Source organism: Poeciliopsis prolifica, unplaced genomic scaffold, assembly GCF_027474105.1.
Source record: "Poeciliopsis prolifica strain line A6 unplaced genomic scaffold, Auburn_PproV2 SCAFFOLD015, whole genome shotgun sequence".
Classification (NCBI taxonomy): Eukaryota; Metazoa; Chordata; class Actinopteri; order Cyprinodontiformes; family Poeciliidae; genus Poeciliopsis; species Poeciliopsis prolifica.
This window is the reverse complement of record NW_026562390.1, coordinates 960,063-976,359: the sequence shown is the minus strand read 5'-3', so window position 1 is coordinate 976,359 and position 16,297 is coordinate 960,063.

The window sequence follows — 16,297 nt, the reverse complement described above, 5'->3', positions numbered from 1 at the left end:
ATGGTCAGCCAGCTTTTCCTGCTTCATCTTCCTCAGGAAGTTCAGTGTGATCTTCATCACTACATCTCTGCTGCTCCTCCTCTGCTCTTCATCATCACCTTCCAACACTTCATCATCTCTCTGACTCTCTGAATGTTCTGGGTAATTTGGACTCAGAACTTTCTTGATCTTCTTCAGTTCTTCCTTCACAAAAGTAACAATGTTGTCCTCCAGCAGCTGGAACAGAATAATAGATGAAGGAAACATCAGAGTAAAATCATGGAGCCAAACACCAGATGGATGTTGGACAGACTGACAGTCCTCTGGTCTACAAAGTGTAGCATGAAGGTGACTTTGAACAGAACTCATGGAAAAGTATTTGTTGTTCATCTACAGACCATAAATATGGAGTCCAGCTGTGTTTGATGCTGCTGGGCAGATGGACCCTGGGAACCTCTGAGCTCTGCTGGTCCACTCTGTGGAGGAAGCAGGAACAATTAGGAAGTCAAGAAATATTCATCCAGCAGTATTCATAGTGGGAATCACCAGGAGTTTCACATTAAAAGTCCTTTATATAGAAAAAAAGAGCATCACATGAACACAATTCAAAGTTAGAAAGAGGAAGATGATCTATATTGATGAATTCCAGTGTAAAAAAAGACTGTTAATTCTTTATTTTCAACCCTCCAGTTTAGTGTTTTTTCTTTATCAAGGTGTTATAGATGTAGTATTTCATGTCAGCAACTGGGTGGCTTCTTGTTCATATTTGCTACATCTTGGTTACAATTTGAACATTGAGTGGAGGCTCTTATATTAAACTTCTGTCAAGACAATCCTAGATCATCCCTCTTCCCCATGCTGGAGATTTTAATTAACAGTAACAACAAATAAAGTTTCCTTTAAAATTAGTCACACAAATCACATCTAGATCCAACAGTAGACCCAGACTGCAATAAAAAAAATCTGGTTGTGTGTGTTGTTTTTGTCTCCTGCAAACTTAGCTTTAATTATACTTATTTTTTCCATCTAATCATAAGAAATCATAGTCAGAGAGAGAGATGAGACAGGAAGAGCAGGTTTTCTTAAAAAAGAGGAAGTAAGTTTCCAGCTTGCAGCTGTATAAAAATAGCTGAGACCAGTCCTTGTTTAAAAGCATGAAAGTTTTAAAGGATGACATCTAAACATTTTAAATAATTAGATAAGATTTAAAGTACTTATATAATATTGGTTTACTGATAACAATACTTAAATTTACACTCTCACTTGAGGGAAAACTTACAATTAAAACAAGTAACTGTAACTTTGGTATCAAATAATAATAAAAGTAATAAGTTGTGGTTATCATAAAATTATAAATTAATGCTAAATCAAAGAAACTAAAAGGGTTATGAATGTGATTTTGACATTGAACTTGAAATTATCTAAAACATGTAACTGCTATTAAAGATCACTGATGATGTGTTGGAGGTAGATAGTAGGTGAAAGGTCAGGGGTAAAATGGGGACTAACAGAAAAGCAGAGATGACCAAGACCTTATTAGGACATAGATGGACATGGGAGGAATGTTGAGCAACCCTGAGACATTAGCCAAGACATCAGGACAAAATGTCTCTAAGACAGTGATGGATATGAGTTTATCTGTCCAAACAAGTTACACAATAAAGCAAGCACAGCAACACTGTTAGCCAATGAAAATGCACCGAAAGCGTATAAGGGGAGATATAAGGGGAGAGCAAAAAGAGGAATCTTTAGTTGGATCCTCCAGGCAGCTTCGCGTCAAGACCGAGATGGACAAAGAACTCTGCAGCTGAAGAAGAGCCGGGGCCACAGAGACGAAGACTGTCCTGCGCATGGGGACCAACCCATCAGCCCCGCAACATGTGGCTTCAAATCGCACTTCTCTCATTGGCTGGGTTCAGACCCCAAAGACAAAGATGAAGACCAAGGCAAAGATGAAGATCAAGGAAAAGATAAAGACCCAAGTCCTGTGTGACCTCACCATCGATGCAGAGATGACAGCTCATCAGACCAACAGAGATCCCTGCCTTCGTCAATCAACCTCCTCCGCCTGCTGCAACACCTTCTTCATCATCGATCCAGTTCTGGGGTTCGAAACACCAAACTTCATTCGTTTCTCTCAAAGGTTCCCTTTTTAGTTCTTAGTATCAGCGTTAGGGAAATATAGGCTAGATTGATTTTACTTATTTGATTATTCTGCTACTTAATTAAGCTGTACTGACCCTTGCAAAATTGCTTTACTAATAAAATAAGAGCATGAAGAAAATCTAAAAGATGTTGTGGACATTCAATTAATGAGTCACCTCAAAGTTCTTTGATGGTAGTAAAATAACTGTGATGTTTGATTCTGGGGAAGAAAACTAGGTAATGTTTTATAAGTTGCTTTAGCCCAAATTTAAAACAACATCCTTGGGACTCGCCACAGTCACTAAAACTAACCTGATTCAGTAACAAGTGCAAGTTGTAAAAAAGAGAAGGAGCGACCGTTAACAGATGTGCTCTGTGGAACTAGTTGGCTGTAAGCTGCTCAGTCTGGCTAATTCACAGGGGGAAGAAGGGTGGGACATCTGGATGTAGGCCGATAGTAGTCAGGCAAATCCTGTCTGGAAATCAGCTTAAACAGAGTTTACTTCAGTTCTGGATAGGGTAAATCCCAGCAGATTTAGGAAACTCAATTAACCCGTTAGATGGAGAGGTGGTAGCACATCTCCCCTCTCAGAAGAGGAAGTAGTGACTGAGAGAGTAGAGAGTGAAGGAAGGGGGGGTTTGGGCAATGACATTTCATTTTTTACCTCTTTCTAATGTGTCCATCCATTGAATCAAAGTAATACTGTTGGTGGTTTCGTTCAGATCCAAAAATTTCTAAGAGCTGTATTTGCACTTTGTCCTGTTGAATATTATGGTCGTTTGTTGTGGTTTACTTGTATTGTTGTGAGCTAAAAGTTAGGTGTTTAACATTAAGCTATTAGGCTCGATTAATTAGATGCAGCTGTTATTCCTGTTACCATTTGCAATTGAAATGCTTTATTTCTCATGTGTTTTATTGTGTGATGCTATAATTTGCAGGGTTTATTATTATTGATGTGTAATTACTGCTTACGTTCTTAGAGTCACATATTAATCAGTTGCTAGACTTTAGTAATCTTTAAACATGTTTATTCATTTTGTGGACATTTGGTTTATTTGTGAAATTATTTACAGGGAAGTTCTCATAATTTGTATTTGTTTATCTTCTGTCAGGTTCTGTGTTTTTCTGTGTTTAATTCTGAGTTTCTGTGTCCTGAGTTCTCCTCGTTGTCCTGTCTTCCCCTTGATTGTTCCCAGATGTGTCTTGTTCTCCTGATTACCCTCAGTGTATTTAGTCCCTCTGTTGAAATAATATTTTAAATTAGCACAATACTGCACAGGATAGTTTTGATACATATGAAATATACCATAGAAAGTTAAAGTACACTCTACATTCACATAAATTTAGATAAAGATCCAAACTAAAACAACTGCTGAATCTCTGAACTTATATAAATTCTTAGGGAGGATTCTACAGAAAAGACAGGCCTAGAATCTCTTTAGACAGAGGCAATTAACAAATTCCTTAGCATGGTTCAAAAGTTCACTAGGATCTTAAAACTTTTTATAAATAATTTTATCTATATTAGAATTAACTATATTTCTTTAAGAATGTTTTTAATTAGTTACTTATTAGATCCAAACTTATAGTCATTATTTAGCATTACATTGTGTGCAAGCTTGGTTAAAAATACAAACTACTTTCTTGTGGAAACATTTTGAGGCACAGATAGCGCTGCAGCTGCAATCATATATCAAACTGGACAGCGGCTGATACGAGAAGGGTTTGCCGTATATCTGCTTTTGGGGCTCTTTAGCAGGAGGTAATAAAATTAACATTGAGACAGCCCACACAAAGGAAAAGAACACACCTCCTAATGCATATATTTAAATGAGGAGAATATGCAGTCTATAAAAAATGGTTTGTTTCACAGCAGAAGTTGGAATCTCTTTGTGCTGAGTGAGAGTTTCCCGGAGGATGCATCTTCTGTCTTTTTTACTCAGTTCTTTGTCTCTGTTTTGTAATGTCTTGGACTTTTGATATTCTAGGTGAGGTGCTTATTGTAACATTCTTCTTGCATTGATTTTCTCTGGATAAAACTCTGAATATCTGAAGTCTGACGTCGTATGATTGCTCTTTTCTCTCTGCACACTTACACAGACACAGGAATTCGGGACTAAGAATTAATTAACGAGCTAAGATCAAGTTCTTCATCTTTTTAATTCTTAACACCTCCTGTGTCCTTTGTTCCTCGTCGGGTCCTTGTCGTTGTCGTACTTTTGTCAGATTGTCGCTCGTTTGTTTTGTGCCGCCCTTAAGACCAGTTGCTACCGGTGTGAGCCCTGGCTTCCGCTCAGCCGTGCTGCCTGGCCGCGGACTCTGTATTTTTGTGGACTTGTTTTCATTAAATAATTTGTTATTCACCATATCTGGGTCTCCAGCGCCTGCCTCACGAACCTCCACCACCACACTTCATGACAGAAGGACCCGACCAAGAATACGGTGAGGCTCGCTGAATTCAGCATGGACCCAGAGGGTTTAGAGGAGCTACTCCGTACTATCCAGGAGTATGAGGAGTCAAAGAGCACGTCCACGTTCGCCCTGAGACGGCTAGGGTTCGCGATACGCCTGGGCCTGCTGCTGGACTACTGGGTTCCACGTCTCCAGCACCCCGCGCTGGTGGAGCTGCAGCGGGAGGCAGAGGATATACGCCAGACAGCCTTCGCGGCGTGGGATGCTAAACCTCTGCCTCCCAGGCCAGACATCCGCTCCGCCAGCCCAGCCCCAGCTCCAGCCGCTGTTCCACGTGCCGCTCCGCCGGCTGCCTGTTCCTCGTGCTGCTCCGCCGGACCCCGCTCCGGCTGCCGTTCCTGCTCCGCCGGATTCCGCTCCGGCTCCTGCTCCTGCTCCTGCTCCGCCGGATTCCGCTCCGGCTCCTGCTCCTGCTCCGCCGGATTCCGCTCCGGCCTCCGTGGACTCTGCTCCTTCCGAGATCCCTAGTGCTCCTCCCGAGACTCCCAGTGCTCCTCCCGAGACTCCCAGTGCTCCTCCCGAGACTCCCAGTGCTCCTCCCGAGACTCCCAGTGCTCCTCCCGAGACTCCCAGTGCTCCTCCAGTGTCCCCTAGTGCTCCTCCAGTGTCCCCTAGTGTTCCTCGGCACCATGAACGCCCTCCGGACCTCCCCCGTGGGGTCTGGCTCGGGCGCCGCGGACGCCCTCCGGACCTCCCCCGTGGGGTCTGGCTCGGGCGCCGCGGACGCCCTCCGGAACTCCCCCGTGGGGTCTGGCTCGGGCGCCGCGGACGCCCTCCGAACCTCCCCCGTGGGGTCTGGCTCGGGCGCCGAGGACGCCCTCCGGACCTCCCCTGTGGGGTCTGCCGCGGGCGCTGAGGACGCCCTCCGGACCCCCTCGACGCCTCTGCCCTCTTTCTGTTTAGTTTTGGACTCTTGGCCCCTCCTTGTGTTTCCGCCCACCTTTTGTGGGTAGTTTTTTGTTTTCTGGACTCTGGCCCTCCTTCCGTCGCCCCTCCGCCCACCCTGGTTTTTGAGTTTTGGATTTTGGTTTTGGGCGTCTGGTAGCCGCCCTTTAAGGGGGGGGGTACTGTCAGGTTCTGTGTTTTTCTGTGTTTAATTCTGAGTTTCTGTGTCCTGAGTTCTCCTCGTTGTCCTGTCTTCCCCTTGATTGTTCCCAGGTGTGTCTTGTTCTCCTGATTACCCTCAGTGTATTTAGTCCCTCCTGTGTCCTTTGTTCCTCGTCGGGTCCTTGTTGTTGTCGTACTTTTGTCAGATTGTCGCTCGTTTGTTTTGTGCCGCCCTTAAGACCAGTTGCTACCTGTGTGAGCCCTGGCTTTCGCTCAGCCGTGCTGCCTGGCCGCGGACTCTGTATTTTTGTGGACTTGTTTTCATTAAATAATTTGTTATTCACCATATATGGGTCTCCAGCGCCTTCCTCACCACCTCCACCACCACACTTCATGACATCTTCATAAAAAACAACACAAACACACCACACATTTCTTTAAATGTATAGAGGTTCCTCAAGAGCTAATTAAAGTCAAGTAAAGCTCAATTCTGGACTCGGACATTCATTTCACTAACTCACCTAAACTTATATATCAGCTGTCCTAACCAGACACCCTGGAGTGATTGCAAACCCATAACCAAACCAGCTTCAGTCTTCAGTCTTCATTACAACCAGTAACACCAGAATAATCCAGTAGACATTTTAAAAAGTTGATTTTGAACTTGGACTTCAAACAGTCCAAACTGTTCCAGCTGCCTGGCTAGAAATATGTTCAGATACTATTTTAACAGAACAATTTGGTTTTCATTTTCATACATATTTGCTAATCAAATGGACTGACTGCATTCACTCAACTTGCCACACATTTTGACGGAGCAGAAATACGTTAAAGCGTTGTTTTTAAGGGAAAAGATTTCTGGCGCCAGAAAGGTCGATCTGACCTGATTTTATCTGGAAAGTACAAAATGTTGGACCAAAACTCGGGTTGGAAAGTACGCTGTTTAGATAGATAAGAACAACAACTATTATTAATTGACTTGTTAATGGACAGCCCTTACATCAATTAATGGTCTGCTAATGGACTAAAGCAGACCATTAATCCATTAACAGATGATGATGGTGGAGACAGTTTTCCAGAGCTTGTGAACAGTGGAAGTGAAAGCTCTGTCCACACAGGTCTTCAGGACAGTGTGGGACATCCATCAGGTTCTGATGACTAGATCTGAGCTGATGTGGACATGGAGGAGGTCTGAAATATGTGGGTGTGTCCATGTGGGATCCTCTCCTGGATGTTGTAGTGGGGATTTTAAAATGGATCCTGTAGATCCCTGGAATCCAGTGAGCTCACATTGTATCTGTCCTCACAGAGACAATCAGAAGGTAAAGGTCCATGAAGTGATATCTGGATGTGAGCAGTGAACCAGGTGATCTAAGTAGGTGTAAAGATTTAATGTTCCTGCTGATCCAATTAAGAACCAGCAGAACCTCTGATGGTCCACATCAGCTCAGTTTGGTTTAGTTCCAGCAGATCTCACCAACCACATCATGAAGCTTTCCTTCCCTGCTGAACTGCTCTCACAATGCACACAGGAACCAAGTCCTGATGGACCAGAATGGCTTTACCAGGTATTTCCCAGTGGAAATGTGATCCACTGTTAGTCTGACATGGAGCCAGGAAGCAACAGAACATCATCATCAACATCCAGAGATAAAGATATGAAGGTGTTTTCATGAGAACAGAGCAGCTGATTTCTGTAGATAATGGAGCAAAACTCTGCAAATATAACTGGAAACATCTGAGTTCTTACTGGTTCAGTTTCCAGAGTTACAGCAATTAGATACAGCTCACCTCTCTGATGGTGGAGATCCAGGAGATTTAAAGTAAATGGGAGGATCCAAAACCAAAATCAGAACCAGACAGATCATCAACTTGATGTTCTAAATGATTCCTATCAGAACCGGTCCAATCCTCCAACATGTTCCTGATCATTGATCCTCCTGAAAAATGTCCAGCCTTCTTTAAAGAGCAGAAAGATTTGTTTCTGAGACCAACATGTTGGTTTAAATGACTGAGAGAACAGTTTGGTGATCTTAGTGTTGAGCTCTGACATGGAGCAGAACCAGGAATCATTTCCACTCTGACCATCCAAGGAGGATCTGATGGAGCTTCAATCAGAACCAGATGGTCCGTTAGAGACACTGAAGCCCACTGCTCAATCAGATCCACTAAATATTTAGTTTAACTGTAGAAATGGTTGATAATCTGCCATGTTGGATGATGTTTGAACTTCAGAGGTGGAATCATAAAAATAATTCATAGAAAATGTTTTATTTCAGAATGAATCTGCCTTTTGTCAGATTTTAGAGAAAGATGCAAATATCAACCTAGAAATAAAATTCACTTCCGTCTATTTGTTCTTGTGTTAATATTAATATCAGACTAAATAAATGAGTGTTTCATGTGGAAAAATTAGGCTTAAACTAAAAAGAATAAAACAGAGTTAAATGTTCTGGTCCAAATGTCATGTCAACATAATAGTTTATAAGAGTGAGTCCTGACTGAGGATTTATAAGATTCTTTCTGTATGGAGTCAATAACTGTCCAATGAATGATGGTTAAATTAATGTCAGGTAAACATCAGATCAGATTTAGAGATTCTGTTAACTAGTGAAGCTCTGGATAGAGACTGTGGATCCAAACGGACCTGTTTGATTTTTGTACAAAGGATCCAGTTGAACTTTATTGTGTTCATAGTAACATGTTCATTATTGGTACATGTTTGCATGGATACATCATACGTATTACATCTTTGACGTATGAAAAGAAAAATAACCTGAAATTCAGTCCAATGTTTTCATGACAACAGAACCCAACAGAACTTATCATCACATGGCCACAATAACAGATATAAACAGAAGTTACAGCAGTTAGAAACAGCTCACCTCTCTGATGGTGGAGATCCAGGAGATTTAAAGTCAATTAAACCATCCATTGACCAGTCGCTCTTAAAGGACACACAGCTGGGTTCTGGCTCTGGTTCTGGTTCTGGTTCTGGCTCTGGTCCTGGTTCTGGTTTGAGTCTCTGATGGATCCTGACAGAAACATGATGATTAAAACTTAATCAGCAAAGAGGAGCAGCAGCAGCTTCATCACCACGTCTGTTCTGGCCTGATATAGTGAACGCTGTGTGAAAAGGGCTGTGGACAGTTAGAGATGGTGACCTCACCTCTGACCTTTGCTCTGGCTCTCATCTTCCCCACACAGAGTGGTTTTAGAGGGAGGGACTCCCTCCTCTCTGTCCTCACACTGATCCATGCTGCTGAATCCACATCAGCTCACACACACTTTCTAGCTTCACCTGCAGAGGAAACACACATCATTCATCTGCACATCAACTCTGATCATCCTTTACATCATTAGTGCTGGAAAAAGATCAGCTGCTCCTCTCTGATTGGCTCTCTTCTCTGCTTCATATCAGTGTCAGGTGAATGCAGTCAGACAGCAGAGAGGCAGAGGAAGCTGCCATCAGCTGCTGCACTTCTACTATCAGTCCACTAGATGGAGACATGGAGCAACATTTACATTCAATGATTCAACCTGAACAGGAAGGATTTTAGTTAATTATTAATCTCTACAATTGGAGTAAATGTGCCACTAACATAAAACTATTTAGTAATTTGACTGAACTGAACACATTTTACTGTAACAGCATTTATTTCTGAAAGGAAGCAGGACAAACTTGTGTCTGAATTTAACGGTGTCAGACATAGACCAGAGTTTGATACAAGGAAAGAAAAATCATAAATAAATTTGTTCAGAGAAGAAAATAACATCAGATTCATCGCATTTGATTCTAGTTCATCAATAATCCTGTAGATTAACCTTCAAACAGCAGAGATTAAAGTTGATCTGAAATTAGATGTTAACATTTTCTCCAAAATTCTGAGAGAAAATGAGAATTAGATATTAATATCCTTGACGACAATGTTTGAGTAGAAAACAAGCAAACTTACAGTTTGTTCAAATGATCCAAAGAGTTGAACAAGAATATGTGATCAACAAACTGAGACCCAACAGAACCAGACTGGTACCAAACCTTCACAGGTGAGTTTAATCAGAAACTATTCTGAGTAAAAATGAGGTCAAACTGGTTTGACTGGTTTACTGAGAACTGTCAGATGAAAGTTTATTCTGTTGACGTCTGAAGACATAAAATCTACTCATAACTCCCAGTTTGAACACAAATGTTCTGCTGCTGTTATTCTACTGATCCAGGTTCTGTTCAGCTCCAATGGAACCAGAATCTGTTTTAAACATGGAACCAACTGGACTCTTCATTGGTGGGGAAACTACAACCTGAATGACGTCTGATTATTAAACATATGAAGGGTTTTAAACTATCCAAATAGTTGTAAAAAAGTGACCAGAACCAGAACCAGTTCTGCTGTTCATTGACCAGCACATGAATAAAATATCATTTGTTCCTCAGCAGGTCTTAAAATGAAGTCAATGCAACAGCAGTAAAGATTTATTGAGTTATTATTAATTGACCTTGAACTAAAAGACTGAGTGAAAAACTAAGTCCATCCTTCTGCTTCCACAGCAGGTCAAAGGTCAGCATCTGCTGATCTGATAGAAATATCAACTTTAACAACTTTTCTCCTTAGCACTAAAAAGCAATTATTATCAGGTTTGTGGAATTATGGCAAACAAAAGAAAATCTAAGAAACAAGAACAAGGGTTGGCAGCTTGTTGGATGTTTGAGGAGAGAAGCTGAAAGTTCAACCTCCAGGTTTTACAGCTGGATTCTGACCTCAGCAGCTGAAACAACGACACATGAAACCAGTGACTCCTGGAAAATGGGATTTTGGATCTGAGCAGGTCTGCAGATTCCACTGCAAATCAAGGTAGAAACTTTACACTGATGATGTAAAATCTGATCATCTTTACGTCATTAGTGATTAGTGAAAGATCAGCTGCTCCTCCTCTGATTGGCTCTTCTTCTCTGCTTCATATCAGTGTCAGGTGAATGCAGTCAGACAGCAGAGAGGCAGAGGAAGCTGCCATCAGCTGCTGCACTTCTACTATCAGTCCACTAGATGGAGACATGGAGCAACATTTACATTCACTGATTCAACCTGAACAGGAAGTATTTTAGTTAGTTAATTATTAAACTGTACAAGTGGATCATCTACTCTATCAAAGTTCAACTATTTAATAATCTGACTGAATGAAAAACATTTTAACAATAACATTATTTCATTTTGAAAGGAAGCAGCAGGACTTTCTGACTTTAATGGTGGAGACCAGAGATTGATTCCAGGAAATAAAACCAAGAATCAGTTTGTTCAGAGAAGAAAATAAAGAAAACCAGATGTTCAGCAGAGAACTTCAAACAACAGAGATTTTAGTTTTTAGCTGAAATCAGAAGTGAACATTTTTTCCAAACATCAGAGCAGAAACAAGCAGGAATATCCTGATGACAAAGTTCAAGTAGGAAACAAAGCAAACTTACAGTTTGTTCAAATGATCCAAAGAGTTGATGAAGAAAATCTGAACAACAAGCTGAGACCCAACAGAACCACGGTAGATCCAGACTGGTGTCACCAATAAACTGGTTAGTTTAAACTGAAAGTGTTATGAGGAGAAAGAGCCCAGACTGACTGGTCTGACTGGTCTGACTGACTGGGAGTCAGAGGAAAGGTAACTTTATTTACATAGCACCTTTCAGCCAAAGACAATTCAAAGTGACTTTACAAGAAAGTTTAAAACAAAATACAACAAGAAGATAGTAGAAATAATAATAATAATTTAAAAAATTAAGATTAAAAATAGACAAATAAACATTAAAATGTTAAATGTAGTTCATGAATTAACTGTTAATTAAATGTTTAATAGGCAACTTCAAATAAGAAGGTTTTTAACCTGTTTTTAAATAACTCAAGGTAGGCGCAGTCTTACAATGAGCAGGAAGTTTATTCTAAATTGTTGGAGCATGAAATCTAAAAGCTGCTTCACCAAGTTTATGTCTGACTGTTGGTATAGTTAATAGGTTTGATTCTGGTATATATGAGTGGTATATATGGTTGAAGAAGATCAGAAATGTAGTCTGGGCTTCTATTATCAAGTGTTTTGTAAACATTAAAGAATTTTAAATTCTATTATTGAGCAACAGGCAGCCAGTGCAGGGATCTCAGAACTGGGCTGATCTGCTGATCTTTTTTGTTTTAGTTAGGACTCTTGCAGCAGCATTTTGGAAAAGCTGGAGCTTTTATCACTTTTGTTGATAATTCAGTAAATATGGCACTGCAGTAATCGAGTCTACTAAAAACAAAGGGACTAATTTCTTAGAGTCTTGTGGAGTTGTCTAATTTTAGCAATATTTTTTAAATGGTAGTCTGATGATTTTATGATAGATTTGATGTGGTTATTAAAGTTCAGATCAGGATTCATGATCACCTCCAAATTATTGGCTTTGTCAAGCATTTTAATCCGACAGATTGGAGGTGGGTGATTGTTTTAAATCTATGTTCTTTTGGTCCAAACACTAATATTTCAGTTTTATTTTGATTTAGTTGGACAAAGTTTTTGCTCATTCAGACATTAATCTGCTCAATACATGTAGTGAATATTTGAACCTGACTGTAATCTCCTGGTGAAAGACTAATGAATAGCTGTGTGTCATTGGCATAGTTGTGGTTTTCTATCTCATTATTTTTTATGATTTTAACTAATGGAAGCATATTGATATTAAAAAGAAGTGGCCCCAGGATGGACCCTTGGAGAACTCCATAGATAATTGTATTTACCTTGGATTTAAAGCTAAATATTGAAACACGAAAGGTTCTGTCAGACAGGTAAGATTTCAGCCAGCTCAGAAATACACCGGAAATGCCAACCCAATTTTCTCATCAAGATAATAAAATATCGTGATCGACTGTGTCGAATGCAGCACTAAAGTCAAGTAGAAGTAATATTGACATTTTATTAGGGTCAGTGTTTAGATGGAGGTCATTGAATATTTTTACAACAGCAGTTTCAGTTGACAGAAGCCTGATTGATGAACATCAAAACAGTTCAGGGATAGAAAGCCATTTATCTGTTTAGAAACTATTTTTTCTAATATTTTAACTAAAAAAGGAAAGTTTGATATTGGTCAATAATTGCTTAGAATTGATGAATCCAGATTCTGTTTTTTGAGAAAGTGGTTTAACTACCACAGTCTTTAAAGCCTGAGGGAAAACTCCAGAGAGAGAATTATTAATTATTTGGAGAAGATCAGGAGCAAAAACATCTGAGACCTTTAAGAATAAACTCGTAGGTATGATGTCAAGGGAACAGGTGGATGAATTCATGATGTAAAGTGTAACTCTAATGTTTTTGAGTGACCAGGTTAAAGTGGGTCATTATAGGTAAGTCCTGTTTGGTGGAAAACAGTTAATTGTTTCCTAACAACAGACGCAGAGGAGTTTATGGTCTCACTTATTTTCACCATTTTATTTACAAAATAGGTGGCAAGTTTGCCACAGACCTCAGAGGAGAAAAATTCATGATTAACAGAAGAAGGTGGATTATCAATCTTTCAACAATTGAGAACAGAGCATGAGAGTTGTTGATAGAGGTAGAAATGACATTTGAGAGAAAACTCTCTTGCAGTTCTCAGTTCAGAATAAATGTTTTTGAGTTTCTCTTTGTAAATATCTAAATGGGTTTGCAGTTTAGTTTTACACCACTGATGTTCTGCTTTCCTGAATTCTTTCTTCCCTTTTTGAACCGACTCTAAATCTCTCCAAGGTGGTTCATCTTTCCCAGAGATTACTTTTGTAGTAACAGGAGCAATGGTGTCAATAACCTTCTCAATTTTAAACATAAAGTTGACAATTAGATCACTCAGAAGTACAGGAGTTTATAGCAGATGAAGGAAAAGCCTGAATAAATTGATCAGCTAGTTTAATGCATCTTTTTGAAATGACTTGTTTATAGTTGTTTTTGAGCAGGGAGAAAACTGTCCCAAAAATACAAAAGTGATCTGAAAGTGTTACATCAAGGACTGAAATTTAGATATAATGACTCTTTTAGAAATAATAAGGACCAGAGTGAGTCCATGATTATGTTTGGGTTCCAGGACATGTTGGAGCAGTCTGTAGTTATTCAGGATCTGATGTAGCTCTTTACTATTTTGATCCAATGGATCGTCGATATGAAAGTTAAAATCACCAACAATAAGAACAAAATTAAAATCAAGCAAAATTACAGACAATAATTCAGTGAAATCATCAAAGAAATTTGGAGAAAATATTCCCCATCATTTGAACTCAAAGTTTAATCTCTCTTCCTTTTAATCTACAGGATTATTAGATTACTGATGAACTGGAATCAAACAACATGATGAGCAGCTGATGTTTCTTTGTTTTCTTCTCTGAACTGATTCAGATTTTTATCTGGTATCAAATTCTTTTCTCCACCTTTAAAGTCAGAATCAACAGTTTCCTGCTGCTCCCTTTCAAAATAAAACAAATATTGTTAAAATGTGTTTGATTCAGTCAGATTATTAAATAGTTAATCTTCTCCACTTGTAGAGTTTAATGATTGTGAACTAAAATATTTCCTGTTGTTCAGGTTGAATCAGTGAATGTAAATGTTGCTCCATGTCTCCATCTAGTGGACTGATAGTAGAAGTGCAGCAGCTGATGGCAGCTTCCTCTGTTAATCTTTTTTAGCTGTTGTTGCCAGCAGCAACATGGCTCAGTTTAATGTCTGAACCATGTTGGAGAAAGAAGAGAGGAAAATATTCTGCTTCTCTGACCTAAAGAACAGGCCTTCTGATGGTTGTCATTTTATTATCAATTTGCTCATAAAAAGTTCATATTTTAGTAAAGACCGTCACCGGTTCTGTAAGAAGGAACGGACCAGAACTCCAGCAATGTATCATGAGAACCTTGTGGAAGGAAACCAGAACATTTGACCCAAATTAGACTGAAGGAGATTCTGACCAAACCTGAGGAGATGGAAGCAAACTTCTGAATATTAAGTTATGAAACTGTCTCCAATATATATTTATATAATTATTGTCTTATTTCTGAATCATGGTTCATTTCACATTCCTGGGTAAAAGTTACTCAAAACATCAAAATGTAGAAATAATATAAATTATAATTTACTAGAAGTTACCTGATGAAAACCACAAGGGTCAGAACTGGATCCTAAACTTTATTACTTTACATAAATGATTTATGCAATGAATCTAATTTGTTAACATTTACTTTATTTGCTGATTCATTATTTTGATCTGGTCAGTTTGGAGCAGCAACAGTTTATGGAAGGAGAATTACAAATATTAATGATGTGACAAAAATAGATTAACACTAAATGGAAACATTTTAATGTAGTAACAAGAAAATAAATAAATGAAAGTGCAAACTTTAAAATGTTCTGATTTAGTAGAGATCAGAACAACATTGATTATTTACAAAGTCTATAATAAACTTTCATGGTGTAAAGAAACATTGTTAGAAATGATAGAAACTATAAACTAATAGAAAATGATTATTTAGGATGAATATTAAAACAATTGTAGTTCAGTTAGAGGGATTTCTAGTTTGCAATAATTTAGTGAGGAGATAAAAGTGTTTTTCTCTCTTTAAAATATTTGCTAAACAAATAAAATCAGGTTTATGATGCTTTTTAGTTTCTCTACAAACTTAGCTGAAAATCCTTGAAGATGTTTTAGAAAAATAAACAGGAAATATTTTGCTGCTTTGATTTGGATGATTTATGTAGAAAAGAGTGAAAGTTTGAAAAGTTTGTTTTTCTATCTGAACTTTTTTCAGTCTACACTCTGTATTCTTGCCATTAACAGTAATTTGAACTATTTCTATAATAAAATTGCCCCTCCCTCTGCTTTTTGGACAGCTGGCTAAAAACCCTTGATCCACCGACTCTCTTTTTAATTTCTGCTGCTCCAAGTCGTTCAGATGAGTCTCTTGCAATAGAGATATTGAACTTTAAGCCATTTTAATTCAGCTAATATTTCTTCCTCTTTATCGGATGACCCAGTCCTCTCACATGATAACACACAATATTTAAATCACTCATAATACATAGTTGTTTAATCATGTCAACCTCGACCTCTACTTTTTGACCCTTTGACCTTAATTCTGGATGTTGCTCTGATGTGTTTCTGCCTCCTGTTGGTCACTCAGTGTGGCCACAAACATGTCAAGGAACAAGAACATAGTAACACAGAAATAGTTTGAACACATGAAGCCCCAAGGACTCCCATAAACCCGCCTGGTTCTATTAAGACCACATATAATCTGTGGTGGCCTCCTGACCAGCCCCCGATGTAACCAAGGCAGAGCGCCGTGTGCCCGTAGTCGCTCTGGGGAAAAAGCACTAAGTGCTTCCAGATCACAAAGAACAGCAATAATTCCCTGCTGAGATCTCCACCCAATTGGGAGAACGATAGTAACCAGTGGAGAGTTCTTGCCTGTGCATCCACAAGAGGTTTTCTGCTTACAATCCTACTGTTTTATATGAGGTAAAATACCAAGTGGTATTTATACCTCCAGTCACACTCACATACACACACTTTTTATTTTTAGTCACGGAATTTAAGCGACCGTTATCGCTGGACTCCGCCGTCTGTCTAACACACACTTTTTTTTTTGTTTCACGGATTTGAAGCGCCTGTTATCGCCGTCCGTTTAA